The 19436-nt window shown below is 39.1% G+C and overlaps 1 protein-coding gene across 6 annotated transcripts in view; it reads left to right on the top strand.

Annotated features, from left to right (window-relative positions):
- The first annotated feature begins 5327 nt into the window (after window positions 1–5327).
- The window catches only part of M6 (neuronal membrane glycoprotein M6), a 666904-nt gene continuing 652795 nt past the window's right edge, over window positions 5328–19436 (top strand). Inside the window, exons 1-2 of one of the 6 annotated variants that reach the window (XM_067756547.1) lie at window positions 5328–6191; window positions 10251–11743. The gene's annotated coding sequence lies outside the window, so the exon portion shown is untranslated. The remainder of the gene's footprint in view (window positions 6192–10250; window positions 11744–19436) is intronic. The other 5 variants (XM_067756548.1, XM_067756550.1, XM_067756546.1 and 2 more) reach the window with 5 other exon arrangements.

Raw genomic sequence — 19436 nt, forward strand, 5'->3', positions numbered from 1 at the left:
CCCTGGTCCACCTTTATGGCGATATCTCGAAAAGGCGTCCACCTATAGAACTAAGCCCCACGCCCTTTTAAAAATACCCATTAACACCTTTCGTTTGATACCCACATCGTACAAACAAAGTCTAGAGTCACCCCTGGTCCACCTTTATTGCGATACCTCGAAAAGGCGTCCACCTATAGAACTAAGGCCAACTCCCTTTTAAAATACTCATTAACACCTTTCGTTTGATACCCATATTATACAAACGTATTCTAGAGTCACCCCTGGTCCACCTTAATGGCGATATATCGAAAAGGCGACCACCTATACAACTAACACCACTCACTTTTAAACCCCTCATTAATACCTTAAATTTGATACCCATATCGTACAAACACATTCTAGAGTCACCCCTGGCCCACCTTTATGGCGGTATTTCGAGACGGCGTCCACCTATAGAACTAAGGCCCACTCCCTTTTAAAATACTCATTAACACCTTTCATTTGATACCCATATCGTACAAACAAATTCTAGAGTCAACCCTGATCCACCTTTATGGCGATATCCCTAAATGGCGTCGACCTATAGAACTATGGCCCACTCCCTCATAAAATACTCTTTAATGCCTTTCATTTGATACACATATCATACAAACACATTACAGGGTTTCCCTCGGTTCATTTTCCTACATGGTTATTTTCCCTTGTGCAAAAGTTTATTATTTGTTGTTGTATTTTTTTTTATTTATTTGGTTTAAATATTAAATAAAAATAAAAAGAACGTTATAAAACGCTGTAAAATGTTACAAAATAATTATTTTTATTTTAGATCATAAGTGTCCGGTAACTGGAATTTTACTGTCCGGTTTTTGAAAAAACTGTCCGGTTACTGGCAAATTCTGACTTGTATCAAAACAATAATTTTTACAAAAAAAATAGATAGTTTCCTATAGAAGTGGCTCATTTTATTAGATTTAGAATTAAGCAATAATCATTTGAAAATTCAAAGTTTTTTAATATCACTTATAAAATGTAACCAAGAAGAGTTCAAAAGCAACAAAAAATTAAGTGGCCGGTTACTGGTACATCCACCTAATTATGTGTTAAAGTTATGCTTGGTGGTAAGGCGGTTTTCAAAGAATTGGTATTGTTGCTGTTTTTGTTCTATTTATAGAACTACAACGAATTAACCAATTTTGTCTATTTGTATGAGTTAATCGGGGATTGCTTCAAATAATGTTTTCATACATTTAAAGCAATACGGGCAATCCCCGATTAACTTATACAAATAGTGGTGAGCTAATGTGAGAAGGCGAAAACCTGGCTAGGCCACTCTGACAAACTCGGTTTAAGGGCTAGCTGGGGGATTTTCCATTGGCAGCGTCTGTCCACTTCGAGGTGCGACTGCAAGTAGGCATCTGTCTTGGATCGCGCTGCCCGCTATATAAACGTGCAAATAATATTTTCATCCCCGCTGGAGGGTTGTGGGCTGGGGTTGGGACACGTCACGTCAAACCACACCCAAATGAAAAGCAACTACAATCCTCGGGTGAGGTGACAACGCTTAACTGATGACGACCATGGCAAACGTTTTAAGGACAATGATTTGAGGGCATCAACGGGAACGTGCGTTCCCTAAATGGGATAGTGCAGAAGGCGTGAGTGCGAGGAACGTGAGCTGGATTCCACTAGGAATAATGCCTCAAAATTTTACCAAAACATTCGGCGACAGACGGAGGGTTTTAAGTCCGGGCCAAACCGGATGCAGATCCGGTACGTTCCGGTAACAAGCACCCTAAAGGTACTAGCCCGACCATCTCGGGAACGATTTGGTATGGCCACATGAAACCTTCTAGACCATCTCGCCCTCCCACCCCCTAGATACATCAGGAGTTCGGGGTCGCCAGAGCCTCGGCTGTTAATGAAACAGGATTCGCCACGGCTAGGTGAGGTTGACAATTGGGTTGGAGAAGCTATATATTGCGCTGGCAACCCCTTGAGAGGGTTGCGCTACAAAACTCCATGAATCAATTTGATATTTTAGTCGCCTCTTACGACAGGCATAACTACCGCGGGTATATTCTAACTCGCAGGGGAGTCTGTGAATTATCGTCGCCTCTTACGACAGGCGCGCCTACCATGGGAGTTTTTTAAGCCCTTTAACTTGCTGGGTGATAAGTTATGACCTCGACAGCATAAGGGAACCTTAAAATCTAACTAAGAAATGTCAGCAGTGGAATATGACCTTTAGAGCTTAGTACGGCTTATTGTTAACCACTCGAAGGTCTTCCCAAACCAATGCCAAGGTGCGACATCGTCCAGAAAATCTTTTCTGATGTGTTTTAAAAACCCCTCTTTGAAACAGTAAAGAGCCATCTGCTGAAATTGGGGAACTGCTTTTACAATGAAGGATAAGGCCTATTACCAGACTCAAAGCTCCACTTATATTCAAGATATAAAAGTCAGAATAAGCTTGTGTAAAGTAAGTTTCCTTGTCTACGGATCGGCTGAAAATTATATGAACAACGGATGCAATTGCGAAGGCGAATGAACGTTTTTCGAGAAACGAATTATTTCCCTCCATCCATCCGAATAGTAGGGGGACTCATGATAGCATATAAACTTATAAGGTGTAAAATTATATCCATTTACACACACGGTTATATGAACGCACCTAGTAATACTCTTGATAAACTTGATTGTTTTTCAGCTGTATTATTGCCAAAAAAATTGTTTTGATTGTTATACAAATTAAAAAATACCAAGATTAAGTGAAAAATCAAAACTAAAACGCCTTTACTTGCTGATGTTGGAGATTTCTGATGAAAATGCCGGCTGTAATGTCTGCAAGGTTGCATTCCTTTGAGTTTACCGCGTTTACAAAATGAAATGTGCGCGTAAATTTATACAAATTGTGTAAATGATTTTTCATACAAAATTTGACAGCACGTGCGTAAACTAGATAAATTTATACGTTTACACACTTTATAAGGCATTTATACGGTTACATGAGTCCCCCTAGTAAGAGATTCCTAGAGCCATGGAGTAAACCTTACAGCTAGATTTTAGAGACCATCAGTGCTCGGTTGATGAACGCATCTAAAAATCGTATGCCGTCGTGTGGCGTCTTTAAAAACGACGTCTGGAAAAGGATACCGTTTAGTCTCGGGATTTAGGGAGTTCATTCCATTTCATTTACTTTTGGGAGAGCCCCTCAAACAAATACTACATAAAGATTTATGATTTTCGTCAGCTCTTCGAAATGACAATTGTGTGGTAAACGCGTGACGTCTAAACATTTTTTTTATTTTTCTATTTAACTTAATTTAGTTTCTTTTTTTTATATTGTTTTTACCAAACTCCAAATAATAACGTCATGCAACATGTTGGATGCAAAACCGGTTTTCGGTCGCACTCTTTAGCAAGTGGTTGTGAAGTTTTTTACACAGCTTTGTAAATTAGTGATGTGAAAACAAATTCCGTATTTTAAATAGTACCGATTTAAGGTAAGAATTGTACCCAAAAGCACTTCTTCGTATATACATATGTATAAGATATCCATTTCTTTTGCACAATACACTAACAAAATGTACGACTATGCATTTGCTACGTTATTGCAAATACGTAATATCGGAACCGAAGTATTTTTTTTCCAACTCTGAACAGCAAATCAGAAACTATCAATGCAAAATAAAATATAAAAAGGAAAATTCAAAATAAAAAAAGTTAGTGAGTCCCACGCCCCTTGCGAGCAGTTACTTTTTACTTATTTTTAATCGTTATACATATATTGATATCAAAACTGTGAGCTATATAAAGCGAGAAAATTGGTATAATTGGATACCATTTTAAGCATATTCGGGGACCATTTTGTGATTGAGTTCATTTTGAGACTATTTGAACGCAGTTTAAGAATTTACCAAAGCTGCTCAGTTCAAGTCCCGAGCAACGAAACATTAATATATTTCCTCCATGAAAAGCTGCTAAGAAAAAACCTTGCAGCTACCGTTCGTAGTCAGCATAAAACATATAGGTTCTGTCCCGCCAATTTGTAGGAAAAACTAAAAGAACACGACGCAAATTGAAAGGGAAGCTCGGCCTATATCTCCTCGGAGTATTTGAAATTGTTATCGGAATCATTTCGAGACCAGAAATCTTCGAAATGATTTTCAGGATAATTTGAAAACTATTTGGGGCATATTTTCGGAATAGTAAGGGGACTAACTATTTCAAGAAAATTATGGAATTGTTTTCAGAACCATTTCAAGATTATTTCGTGAACAGGAAATATTCAAGATGATTTTCAAGGTAATCGCTAAACCATTTCGGGTATAAGTTGATGGTTAGTATGGGACTATTTCCAAAACAAACTTGAACGGTACAAACTTCTATGGATGCGCCCTTTTTATAATTCATCGGATTTTTCATTCTCATAAATTCCCATATGCCCAGGGACTCAATATAGATATATGTTTCTTTCTATCACGACTATTTCCTGGGATTGCCAGCACTCTAACATACTTTTAGATGTTAATTGGTGCCTTAATTGATGCTTGCCTCTCAGTGTAAAAATCTACGTGGCGGCAGTTTAATCTATTCTCCTCAGTATTTCCTCTGCTTTGGTCACAGCTACTACTTTCGCTTGAAAAACACTACAGTGACCTGGCTGTTTGTAGGATCTGCTTATTACCGGATCAGATCAGTGCTCCGCAGAGCCTACTCCTTTCATTACTTTGGAACCATCCGTGTACACGTATATCACCCCGTCCTGCCTTACGCCAACCTTCCACCTCTATTGTGATTCTAAGAGATCCATCGATGCGAGAGTAGATATTCACTCAGAGTAGATATTCATTCATTAAACATTTGACGACGCTATACTACTCGATACGTGATCGAGTTTATGATACGGGCCCTGTTTATATTTAATCGTTATAACTCCAAGTCTTTTCGGCCTGTATCGTTGATATCTGCTATGTTGGTCAAATTCATGTATTAAGGTGTAAGTGATTCTAAACTTTTAGTTCAAAGAAATTATATAATTTATTTTATACGTGAGAGCGGTCAACGGCTCCGTCTAGTAAGGGCTAGTCTTTAATTAAAAGTGGTATGCATACCTGCAATATAATGGTTTATTTCCTCACAATATCTCATTCCCACTTAATACAAAGTTAAATTTCTATCTACACATACGATATCAGGTATGACTTCAGTTATTCGCTTCACATCACTAACAAACTCTCATTGCTGGTTCTTGGTTCTTCAACGAAACGCAACTTGCTGCTGCTGATGGCCCGTTGTTTTCTGCTGTTGACTTTTATGTTGCGACAGTTTGTGAGCAACGCTTGTTGGTGGTAGTTCTTAAAGCGGAAACGGTTGTTTGCATTTAACTGTTAATTCACCGACTACTCAATAATCGCGAGAGGAAGTTAAAATATTTCGTGGCAATTGAAAATGACGGGGAAAATAGTTGTTGTTTAATATTTTGCCGCCTTTGAAAGTGATACAAATTTTGTGTTATTTGTCGATTTACGGTAAAACGGTGGTTGAAAAACGTGTAAAGTTGCATTCGCACAAAAATTAAAACAAAAATCGAAAAGAAATACAAAGCACAAATAAATATTGAACAAATGGTGGTTGAGCTGGTTATGCTAAAGAACATCAAAGCCGTTAAATCAACCGGCAAAGTGCTTATGTGACATTTGGAATTGTTTTTGTTGCCTTCATAGCAAATGCTGCAATACACTGAGATGAAGCCCGAAGGGAATTAGAGTGATTGAATTAATTGAATGCCAAAGTGAGTCTTTTTATTCTTTTCGATTAAGTGAAGGTGAAATAAAAGTGGTGGGAGGGAAATCGTAAAAGCTTATAAATGAAGAATAAACCAGAGGGATTTGCAATCCACAAACAATAAATGAAAATAAATAATATAACATTAAATAAAAAAAAAATTAACTGTGTGTGAGAGAGCAGAAGTTGAAGTTAAATGGAGAGTTTTTAAATCTTTCGACTTAACTTACTTAATTGGCGCTTAACCGTCTAAACGACTCTTTCGACTATGAATGCAAATAATTGGCATTTTAGTGATCCTCGGTAATTTGGAAGCAGCGCTGATAGCGAAAACAATGGGCGCTTTCAGCGAACACTACTTTTGCTAATGCGTTTCAAAAGGTTTCAGTCAGCTGAGTGATAGAAAATTTGTTCTCTAAACGGCAAGTTGGACCAAGTATAAAATGAAATACATAAGAATCCTTAAATTTCTTTACTATAATATTAATAGGAACGAGTAAAAAAGTCTAAGTTCGGGTGAAACCGAACATTAAATGCCCAGCTGTGCACTTGGAACGCTTTTGTTGATAGAATATCAGTCAAATGTAGTGGTTAGACCTTTAGGAAAAGTGGGAGTGGTCCTAACCAATTTTGATTATCTTCATTCTTTTATTTACGGCTTGTTAAACTTCCAAATTTTATTTTATGGGTGGTGCCACGCCATATTCCAAAATTTTTAAGAATTTATGTTTTGCGCCATAAAATCAATCGTTTTTGAATTATCTCATTTTTTCCATTTTCCTTAATTTGCGATATCGGAAAAGTGGGCGTGACTATCGTACGATTTCGCTCGTTTTCAATACCAATATATTCTGGGTCCACATAAGCTCCTATAAAGAATTTGGTGAAGATCTTTCAAAATTTGCTCAAGTTATCGACAGACGAACGGACAATGCTTAATCAATTTTTTTTTCGTTACTGATGATTTTGATATATGGAAGTCTATATCTATCTCGATTCCTTTATACCTGTACAAAGAGCCGTTATTCAATCAAAGTTATAATATCCTGTGTACAACTACAGCTGGGTATAAAAATTATGTTCATAACCAGCACTTAAAATTGTCAAAAAACTGCCAGACAGCTGAATAAACACGATGAGCGATTGTAACTGAACAAATTTTTGCTCTGTCACTTGACGTAAAATGCAAACTGTTGAATGGATCAAACATACTTAACGGTACGTCCAGAAATATATCACTCTACGGCTGATCAACAGTTGTGTTCGCTGAAGCGGCAAGTCCTTTTTCGAAGCACAAACCCACGCTAAGTCCCGCCCTTCAAGTATTCGAGAGAAAATATCTCTGTAAAACTTTCTACTTCCCGTGATGGCAACGGGCTTGAAACAAAGAACTTTTAACGATGAGTTGTACAAGCTTTAGGTAGATATGAAAACAGTGCAGCGAAAGATTCCCAGAATAGAAGATATAGCTATCAACTAGTGAAGTTTAAGTCGGCCTTACTTTTCAATTATCGTCAGATATCGGGGAAAAGGGATTCGTGGCTTTGCCAACGAGACGCTCAGAATACTGCAGGTGGTTAAGCGCCAATCTGTGATAATGGAAAGTGTGTACGTAACTTCGGCGCAACGATATATGTATTTATTCTAGCCGCATAAAACTGTCAGGACTTGTCGATATATAACCTCTCGTTGGACCGAATACAATCAGAGTCATCGCAGTAGAAGACGTTTAATCATTAAAGGCAAATTTTCCGACCAGGGTCTTCCCAATGGGAGAATTGAAATTGATGAGTTTAAATTTTCTTCCTTTGGACTGACTACATTATCTTTCATCAGACTTTCATTTAAGCCGTTAAGCGCTTGCACCCACGGGAGTTGAAGGTTATATAGACTCAATCACTCTTTCATGAAAGTGGGCGTTTTGTTTAAAACTTACTTTTTAATTGTGGCTTAACCATTAAGTGAGATCGCTTCCCCTAACGGGCACCAATTAGTAACTCCAATGGAATTTAAATCGTTCTCCATCTGGTCCTTCTAGAGGAGTCACACCGCCGTCTTCCTATGCTTCCATAAAAATACTTAGCCGGAGCATCGCCAATGCGTAGACGTCCGTAAATCTTTCGAAGATCTTTTCTCCCGAACACTCCCAGAACCGCCTCATATGATGTTGTCATGGTCCATGCTTCTGCGCCATATAGCAGGACGGGTACAATAAGTGACTTGTAGGGCATGATTTTCGTTTGCCGAGAGAGGACTTTACCTTTCAATTGCCTCCCTAGTTCAAAGGAGTATTGCTGTATTAATGCTGGTTCCTAAATAAACGAAGTCTTTTACTTTTTCGAAATTATGGCTGCCAACAATGACGTGGTTGCCAAGGAACAAATGCACTGACTCTTTGCTTGATGACCGCAGGTGCTTCGTTTTGTCCATATTCACCATCAAACCCATCTTTTCCGCTTCTTTTGCTGTTTGGAGTAAGCAGAATTTACGGTGCCGGTATTCAGGCCGATGATAAGGTTCAATCGGCCGATTCACGTTGGGCTTCAATCTTTCACACAATGCACTTGACAGGACCTTATATGCGATATTAAGAAGGTTGATTCCGCGATAGTTGGCGCAGGTTGCAGTATCCCCTTTCTTGTGGACTGGGTAAAGAACACTTAGATTCCAGTCGTCGGGCATGCACACGTCCGACCTTATTTTGCGAAGAAGCTGATGCATGCGCCTTATCAACTCCTCGCCGCCGTATTTGAATAGCTCCGCAGGCAAACCATCGGCGCCCGCGGCCTTGTTGTTCTTCAATCTGGTTATTGCTATTCTGATTTCGTCATAATCGGGTGGGGGACATTTATTCCATCATCATCGATTGCGGGATCGCGTTCGTCAACTCTGTGCGTAACATTGCTGTCTCCATTTAGGAGAGCAGAGAAGAGTTCCCTCCATAATCTAAGTATGTACTCTCTGGACATCAGTTACAAGGTCGCCGTTTTCGTTCTTACAAGAGTTTGCACCGGTCTTAAAACTTTTCTATTTGTTGTTTTTCTAATTAAAATTTCAGTTTCAACATTCTTGTCACATTTATACATTTTCTATATACATAGCATAGAAAACGCAGAAACCTTAGAAAATTTTCCATGATGTATTTTGTTGTTGCATGTTACAAACTTTTAACAGTAAAATGAAGAAATTTCTACGTTTTCTATGAATTTTAGGCTGAGAGAATACCCCTAAGGGTTTGAGTATGAAAAACTTAGAAAGTTTTCACTAATGCATTTTGTTGTTGCGTGTAGAAAACTTTTGATAGTAAAATGAAAAACCTTCGACGTTTTCTACGGTTTCTATACAGAGAGAATACTCCTACTGAAAAAAATAAAAATTAATTAAAAATCAGAAACTCATAAATAATTAACCTCGTAACATAAATTTATAATTATAACATATTAAAAACTGAAAATTACGTCTTATCTTAATATATAAAAACACGTGTCACAACATTTTTGGCCGCGATGGACTCCTAAACTACTGAACTGATTTTGAATTTGCTTTGCACCCCGTATGTAGTTTGATCTAACTTGAGAGATAGGATAGCTTATATCTCTGTTTATAGTCGCAATATTATTTTATTGCAAATTTTTTTTATTTCTTTATACGTAATAATAAAATGTTACGTATACGCAGTAGCACTCATATTTTCAGGTGGTGCGGATATACTTCCGTGTAATTGCTTGGTGTTTAATTAAACAACCTGCTTATCAATAAAAAATATTATAGCGAATGATATCAAGTATAGCACATCACCAGGCTCGCCGAGAGGGTGGGGGGTTTCTGAGGGGGCCCGCGATTTAGATGTACTATGACATTTTTTTTAATTCAGGAGAGTCTTTAGTTGTGTAGAGGGTAATTTTCATACCCCTGGGTGACTAGGGTCTCGAGATATAGGCCAAAACGTGGGCCAGTGAATGCCTAGACAGTGTTTATACAATATAGATATCAAATGAAAGCTGTTGATGAGTGCTTTAGTACAGAGTAATATATTATCCAGAGACGGACTGGGACTTGGATTATGACTAGGACTGGGACTGAGACTCGGAGTGGGACTGCGACTGGAATAAAATACATACCACCCTCCGGACCAGGCAATAAGGGATGCAGAAGAATGAGAAGAAATTGAGAGAAGAGAAAAGAGAGAAGGAGATTGAGAAAGAGATAGAATGAGGCGAAGATGGAGACAGATGAAGCGAAAAAGACGGAGGGAGGAGTGAATAAAGGGAGGGGGGGGGGGGGTAAAAGTGAAGGGGGGGGGGCAGAGTCAGACGGAAAAAGCTTATTAAAATGTATGCAAATAAGCCAAATTTAGGGCAGGACAACGTCAGCCGGGTCTTCTAGTATATGTATAAAAAATATGTAGTACCTACAAATTTGTAAAAAAAATAATAACGTAAGAAACATGAATAATTTCATTTTCCTTCACATACTTATAGTATTGAATTCCAGTGGTTTACAGTGCAACTGCAAAAGCAAATATTTATAAGCGCGTTGCCAAGCTAACGTGTAAGAAAAAAAGAAACAAAAAGAAATAGAAAAAATAAATAAAATAAAGTAAAATAAATACTAAAAGGGAACGGCAGCAAACAAGTGTTTTCATAGCTCACCAGCCAGCTGCTATTGTTGTTAGACAATTTTTTTCTTAATAGCGCGCATATGAAAAGCAGCTTACTGCTTAACAAAATATACAACAAAGCATACATACAACAAATTTACCTGCATATGCATTTACATACGCATGTGTATATATACCCACTTATCTATGTAAATATATGCAAACTGAAGTATAAGCTACAAAACAATCAAAATAAGAATAAAATTTAAGAAGCAAAAACGTTAAGAAAATAAGCACAAAACAACAAAAGTGAAATAACAAACGTAAACACAGGCAATATTTATATTTTTATGAAAATACGTGAACATATTGCAAAGCAAGCAAACAAGTAATGAGTGTAAAGATAAGCTGAAAAATAAAGTAAAGTAAAACTGAAAAAAAAAAAATATATATATATATATAAATAAAAAGAAACACCAAGCAAATACGAAAAAACGGCACCCACCTCATTTTTAACAAATTTTTGTTTTGGGCCACAATAAAAACCAGTTTGTGTGTCACTCACAATTCATAGTGCTTTGCATTAGCGCTCAGTGCGAGTTCACTACACAACGACTTGTTAATTCCAACTCATACTCACTCAAACTCACTCACAGCTGACCGCTTTAAGTCAACGTGCAATTTTATACAAAAAAAAAAAAACAAAAAAACTAATATTCTGACCGATGCGCTGCATAATATAACATAACAGTTAACTCAAAATCGTACAAATTAACTTGGCTCTAAACTTTGCGCACAGCATGCTTTTGCGCTTGATTTGCATTTGAGTTTTAAAGTTAAACCAAAGTCAACACAAAGCACACTCACACACGCGCGCGCAACACAAATTGACTGGCACATACACACACGCACATCAACTTCTATGTTAAAAACTATGTAAGTGTGTGCTTGTGTTGTTTCTTTACCTCTTTTGGCTGCTATACAAATTTTGTTATTGCAGCTTTCGTGGCTTTAACATCTTTAAAAGTGTGTGTGTGTTTTTCTCATCAACAAACACACGCATAATAACGCATTATAGTGAAGCGTGTAGTAATGTTGTGTTGTTTTTGGATTTGTGTTAACATAATTTACATCCATACATAAATAATATCGTGTACCTATGTGCATTTGTGTGTTTATGAAAAATCTATTTAGTTAGTGCAACTTGAGCTTAAACCTTCATATGTATGTGTGTTTGTGTGTGTCTATATTGACATAAATATTTACATACGTCTGCAGCTGCTGTCCAGAGTCATCGCATATTCTACATATACTTCACTGAATAAATTGCCAGACAACACGCACCAAAATTAACATAAATTTGCTCAAAAATGGGTAAGTACTCAACTGGGGGATGGCGTGTCAGCATTGCACCCACCCACATTACTTTTACTACTTACATTCATACAAACTTCTATCATATTTCAGGCAAAATATTTTTAGTTAGTATATATTTCTATTTTTAACCAAGGGCTGTTTAATTTACATCAATATTGAGAGAGTTTTTTTTTGTAACCGAAGTGTAAAAGAAAGCACTCAATAAGCGAATATTCACTTTTAGTCATTAGCCAATATTCACAGTGCATCAAGAGCTCATATTGATCATATGTTGCTATTTTACATTGAATACTGATGCATGTAGTAGAGGTGACAATAATACATGTACCTGTGATTTGTCACAGTGACTGAACAGTCACATTAAATCGCAGCGACAGAAGGAAGTAGTCGACGTGACGACATCTACGTTTTGTTCACACTTCATCTCCTGCTCTCTCTAACTTTAAATACATGTGCCGATAATATAATTTCTTTGCCAGAGTCTTCGTGCATTCGTAAAACTATTCGCAGACCTAGCCAGCGAAGCCTTTAGCCTGTAATCGCTGCACCGCCTTCATATCTGCGTAAAGCTCATACAGCTCATCATTATACCTCCTTCAAAACTCGCCATCGGCATAACGGACAGTTTCATAATTCCTCCGTAGATCTTTTCTCTCGAACACTCCAAGAGCCATCACATCTTCTAGATGAGCGATTTGTAGAACGCAATTTTTTGTTCATCCAGAGAGAAATTTACTTCTCAATAAGCCCGAAGTAGTGTTTGTTCGCATTAAATATTCTCCAATTGACTTTTAAGCTTACATTGTTTTCACTATTATTGCTAGTTTCCAGTTAGATGAAGTCCTTACAATCTCGAATTCATAGCCGTCAACTATGACGATACTACCGAGACGCTAGTGCTCCGATTCTTTCTAGATAACAGCAAGTACTTCGTCTTGTTCTCATTCACAGCACGAATCCCTATTTTGCCTCTTTTTTTCAGCTCAGAGAAGGAATACTCACGTATTAGCGGTGGTAAATATTCAGATACATGCGATTTTGCCACACCAAATGTATATCATATAAAATTGCAGCGACATATGGAGGCAGGGGCCAACGTGTGTTGGTGGTAGCGTGCTCCGCCTACTACACCGAAGACCCTGGGTTCAAGCCCCAGGCAAAGCAACATCTCAAATTTGGAAACACGTTTTTTCAATTAGAAAAGTGTTTTTCGAAGCGTGGTCGCCACTCGGCAGTGACGCGGTAAGCATCCGAATGTATTTCTGCCATGCAGATGCCTTGCAGATACCGTTCGGAGTCGGCGTAAAACATGTATGTAGGTCTCTTCTCGCCAATTTGTAGGAAATATTAAAAGGAATACGACGCAAATTGGAAGAAAAGCTCGGCCGAAAGTCTCTTTGGAGGTTATCGCACCTTGCATTTATTTGTTTATATGGAAGTAACCGCAGTGCGTGACTGACTAATAACATCTGCGTATCCGCAGATGCGTGTACCAATAATAGAAATCATCGATCCAATCACAGCCCCTTAAATATCAACCAATCAGTCTGCGATTTGCAGTGCACATAACCACTAGATGTTACAAAGTTGGTTAAAAAACACTCCATCTACGAGCTGTTACCTGTTGCCAGATGTCGGAGTAAGCTGCGATCATAGCGTTTGCATAGCTACCATTGGAGCAGCTTAGTGATATATGTATATACTGATTTATGTTGTCGCAGCTCATTGTTCTGCTGTGAGTAGAGCTGTGATTGCGATTATTGAAAAGCGTGACTGTGAAAAGCGATTAGGTTCATATTGCCCTTCCATCACTGGTTAAGCACAGTCACGGATGAAAACCACTGTGACTGAGAAAACAAAATCATAGATCACCGAGCAATTCAAAAGTCGCATTATCTGCCACACCCTGTTAGTACACCCATCATAAGCATGAATTCTGTTTTTGTCAGAGATAACGGCAATTTTATTACTCTAATATCGTACGACTTCCACATAAGTAATCTTAAATGGGGACTTGTCACCTTCAGCCTCATGCTGCAGAAAAGCACATTTCAGCGAACTCCATTTGACCTTCTTTCAATATCTTATGGTTTTTTCTTCCCACCTCGTTCCCTTTTAAGCCCGAATGCAGTGTATGGCATGCAGAGCGGCCCATTACCAATCGACTATACGCTTTCCTGGCTTCTCAGGTTCGAATCATTGCTTCTAGAGCTTTCTGCTTTGCCGAAAGTAGCTGAGTAAATCGTTTTGGATGTACGACCACCTGCTCGAAATCTACATCCACAGCTACTTATTGTGGTAAGACCACTGGACTCCGTTCAAATTCCCCTGGGAAATCACCCAATACACACAGTCCGCATACAACCTGTATCAAGGGTTTGGAAATAATTGCTCAGCTAAGTCTCGTCGCCGGTCTATGAGGGGTAACGTCAGAGCATCAGGCCCCTTAACTGCTTAGCTATATAGTCGGAGTCTGGGCCCTCACACCAACGAGAAGGTACATAAGTTATATCGGTGAACGAACGTTCTCCCATCTTCCACTTTAGAATTCATTAGTATTTCATAACTGCACCCAGATGTCGAGGGAGCAGAAGGACGATGTGAGGATATGGAAAGAACGCGTCCTTGGCAACACAGTCATAATGTTGAATTTCTGAGAATAGACTTCACCTAATGGACTGACGCTAAATGGCTTCCGCAGTCCTTAAACTTGATCATGCCCCGTGCGAGGTTTAAACTTAGATATATCCTCCGCAAATCCGACAAGGCCGCCATTGAAATACTTTCACCTAGTTATGGGAAGTGATCCCATGATTTCATTTTGTCATTCTCCATATAAGTGCAGCAGACGTACCACATGAATCGCAATTGAACCCCATACCCCAAGAAAAACGAGCACTTGGTTGGTCATGCTCAGCCTTTGTTTACCTAATTCGAGGCCAATCTGTGCAAGAGTATACTGCGGAGTCAGCAGGAGTCAAAATACGCTCTTCTTACAAGGCAAGCACATACGAAGTTAAGCACACCGATACCACCGTCAATCGCTGCACCTCTAAGCTCAGGACAGCTTGATTGTCCTAACAGATTATAGTATCTCTAAATGTTGTAGCACTGAACTTCGACGCAGATAATCACTCTAGCTAACTGTTACTTTGAAGTGAGTAGGCAAAGTAAAGTCGTCTTCCCTAACTAACGCTCTATACGTCTTTCATCACACCTGTCCTAATATATGACTCGGAATAATGGACGGTGTCGAAAGAAGATGGGATAGCTCTTGAAGTATTTGAGAGAAAAGTTCTCCGGCAGATTTATGATGCTTAACGCAGACATAGGCATAATGCAACGTATTAAAACCCGACGGCTCGGCTGACTCGTTCATATTAAAATGATGAAAGAAGAAAAAGCTCCGTCTTAGAAAGTCTTGCTATCGGTACCCATAAATATAAACAGAAGGAGGGAAGACCTCCACTGGGTTAGGAATACAATGATCGGAGAGCTTGAACTTGCGGAAAACATCGCGCTTCAGACAGAAATCCCACATTAGCCTTTCCTTTTAACTTCGAACCATCAGCTAATTCAATGGCCAGAGTTTTTTTCTGTTGTCGAAAGCCCAAACTAATCCCTTTCAAAAAAAAAAAAAGCTCAAAACTTTTTTAATTTAACACAAGAAATACGGCAACTCGTTTATTAGCTCACCTCATTGAAATATCAGCACGAACAGCTGCTGAAATTGTTTTACCTTAAATTATTGCCATTCTTCCTTGTACCAACAAACTTACATACCTACACAAACGTTTGAAAATCATTTTCTTGGTCATTTCATCAACACACCGTTAAAGTTCAAAACTTACGTTTCTACGCTCGCAAAGCATTGACTTTAATTGAATTTCATCTCTTTCTACTTTGTTTAATTTCCGTAATTCCGCTGCGAAACGCACAATCAAATGCCATCTTTAAATAATTAAATTTCCTTCGTGGAAAAGTATAATACAACAATGTTATAATGTGAAGAAGAACAACAACTACAAACAAACGCTTATCAACTGCATTATAACAACAAAAAATTGTGAGCTACTCATAAAAGCAGCCAAGCGAGAGTTACGAACAACGGTAAAGTTGTAACATTTGGCTCAATAACAGTAAATTTTTGGCTTCTCGCGCGATAAATAGAATTTTGGCCTAAAGGAACTTTAATATTACATTCTTGTTACTTTAAAAAGGCAACAAAGGAAGAACAACGGACGACGAGACAAGGAATGAATCGACATTGCGGTTGGTTGAATGTCGTCAACGGTGCAACGCGGCACTTTGTAACTGTCATACGCTGAACTAAAGATGCGATATTTCATTGGGGCTATACCCAAATGCACCCAAATACATATGAAAGAACCCAGAAAGAGTATGAGGCCCGAAAGAGTATGAGGCCCGTCTTTTGGTATGTTTCCCGGTTTTCCACCGATGCATAGATCCACGGTTTGTATGTTTCGATCTTTATCCCGATCATTTTCCGGCCGGAAAAACGTTTGTGTAGTTTGTAGTTGTTATTGTAACTGTAAAAGCACATCCCGAGATTTAACGTTATTTTTCTAAAGTAGGCGGACCTCTTAGCCCGAGCAGGTACAAGCGAACTGGAGGTGAATGCCAGCATGACTTTGAAGTAGCACACGCCACTTTAAATCTGCTTCTAGAAAGCTTGGCCTCGGCTTAGTTAAGCAAGCGCTGACCTAATGGATGATGGTGTCACGATCCTTCCGGGCAGTTGATGACGAAAAGCGATCACCGGAATAAGCCACTTATTTCAATGGTGATTGGAACGTTGGAAGGGTACTGTCCTATGGAAATCCATGCGGTCTTGCCCAGCTATATGAAGGATGATATGGTGGGGTCATCTAATAGCTTGGCAGCGGTAAATAAATGCGGTACCACAACGAACTGCAAAAGTGTCCAAGTCAGCTGTTTCCACCTAGTTGAGGCCGCGACCACTTAAATTGCCTACCTACCGAAGTGGGTAGTCCTTTGGCGAATATGAATCTGGTACGCTCCAGCAATAGCCTCTTGTGAAACAATCCCGACTGCCGCGAGGGAGATTTGTATGACATCTCGAAACTTCGTGTTGTCTTTCGTTTTCTTTTATTTGAAAAAGCGGAGATTGCTACCAATTTGTTTGACTCCGTGAAAACTTGGAATCGTCTTACCTTGCTTATTTGTTCTCCAAGGGATGTTTGATATATACAGTGCCACCGAACGGGAAAGGAAGCAAGGTATTTAAACATAGAGGCAAAAGTCGCTGCAATTTATGGCTGTCACAAGACAAAGTGGTAATAACCGGTGTTCTGACGGTGGCGTATGGCAAAAAGTTCCCATTGGAGAAGTTGTAAAGGCAAAAGGAAGAGTAGTTGTTGTTGTTGTATCGATAAGGACTCCACCCGAAGACCTTGAGGAGTGTTTTCGATGTTGATGGTACTTTGCCGGATGCAGATCCGCCCGACCATCTCTGGAACGATTTGTTATGATCACATCCGACCTTCTAGGCCATACCGCCATCCCACCCCCTAAATACATGAGGAGTTCAGGGTCGCCAGTACCTCGGCTGTAAATGAAACAGGAGTCGCACGGATAGGTGAGGTTGACAATTGGGTTTGGGAAGTTATATATTGCGCTGGCAACCTGAAGGGTTGCGCTACACAACCCCTTGAAGCTGGTATTTTAGTCGCCTCTTACGACAGGCATAGCGGGTATATTCTAATCCCCTAACTCGCTTAGTCGATGTCATGCTCAGAAAGCCACACCCAGTTCTTCAGAGAACGTACTTTCGACATCTTGACGAAGGTAAAAGAAATTCAGTTTTCGCTGTTTCTCAAGTTCATATGGAAAACATTTTGTTGGATAGTCAAGCTACATTGAATGATTTTTCACAATCCCTTATCAAGTTCGGTGTGTAGACTAAGCGGCTTCACGTGATGCCATCTTCAGTGTCTAAACAAATTTTACACAGGATAATGAAAAATCGTCCAATATTACGAAACTAAATATGTGGCTTATCTATTTGGACAGAGGTGCCATCAAACGGCTGTCGCTGATGGCATTACACTGAACGTAAATAATAATTTCCTTATAAAAGTGTGGAAATCTTATAGAGTCTCATTTAACCTAATCCATCCCATGAATGGAACTAGATTAGACCCCTTGCGGCTACTTTTTCTAGGAACTTGGAAAAGAGCTTTCTCCAGTGTTTACATGCGAGGTAGCTTATTGTCGATAGAAAGGAGATCTTTCAAGACCTCCTTGTTTCAGATGCATACTACAGCTGGGTATACATACTTATACGTAAGTGTAATCCCAAATCGAATTTTTTTGCTTGATTGTTTCTCTTTTAAGTCTGGCGCTTTGTTGTTGTTCTCGGTTCTCCACAGTGCTATTGCATTACGACTTCCTAATTTGAAACTTTCCAAAAAATGTGCGTGAAAGTCCTTTGTTTTTGTTTTTTGATTTATTTTCAACACGTCAGACATGCAGTTATTCTGTATTTTTTTGTTTCAATCTTGACTTTAACCAACCCTTAAGCCCAAAAAATGAGTGAGTTTCACTGCAATGAGTAACCAAATGTCCTGTCTGTCATATCCTGATTGTGCTGTGTGGCTCTGTCTGTTTTACGCTGATCCACTGCGATAGAGCTTAGCCGGTGGCGTTTTTTTTAATTTCAAAGTTTTTTATTTCCACTTGTCTCGTGCACCTTTTTCTGTGTGTGTGTTTGCATTAAGTTGGCTTTTTCCATCCTTTTGAGTTCCTGTTCAAGCGCGTACACATATCCTCGCATGTCCTCATATTAAAAGTTTTTGTTTCGACAAAAACGACGCGGTCCTTTCATTTGCAATTTGGCTTGATTTTTTGATGATTTACTGCAACCCCAGTTCAGCATATTATAAAAGTACCATTAACCATTGTCATTCAACCTTTGTACCGCGAGCGTGTATGTGTGTTTGTCCTGTAAGCACGTCGAAATTTCGAAATCGTTGGCCACAAATTTTATTTTGGTTTTTCTGCTGCATGCTTTGGCTCGCCCTGCTCTGGGGCGTCCCATTTCAACGTATGACTGAGGTACATTAGGGTGTGTCACACACGCCTTTTGTTCTGTTGTTTGGAACGTGTAAATTCAACATATACCGATAAACGCGGAGTCGGTTGACGAGCTGGTTGTGGGAATATTAGTGTTTCACACTGAGACGAGAGCAAAATAACACAAAACAGATAAGCACCACGAAGCGAGCATGGACGTCGAATGGACGTCGAGGGTGCAAGCAAGGGCGAGTAAGCCGGAAGCTAGTAAGATTCGGCATAAGCATTTTCTTCCTTCGTAACTTAGGAGTACGGGACGAAGGTATGTTATAAAAAACATGCTAATTGATCCCCTATGTGATATTTATCTACTGAAACGGAGATCAATAAGAATAAATGAGCCTAAGTGAGGCAAAGGAGTTAAGGGTAGCGTCAATACTTTCCCAGAAAAGTCTCCGCCTACTCCAATAGGTAATGTGTCAGCCCAGCGCTTGCTAAGCTCCATTAGAGGCCAACTCAACAACAAAAAGTGGGAGGAGTCAACGTCAGTTCAGAACTGCATTATAACGCTGAACGTCCGATTTTTTTCTTTGTAGTACTGGTCTATTGAAGCGCACTTAGTACTGCCGAAAAG

This window comes from Eurosta solidaginis, chromosome 5 (genome assembly GCF_040869045.1).
Source record: "Eurosta solidaginis isolate ZX-2024a chromosome 5, ASM4086904v1, whole genome shotgun sequence".
In the NCBI taxonomy this organism is placed as follows: Eukaryota; Metazoa; Arthropoda; class Insecta; order Diptera; family Tephritidae; genus Eurosta; species Eurosta solidaginis.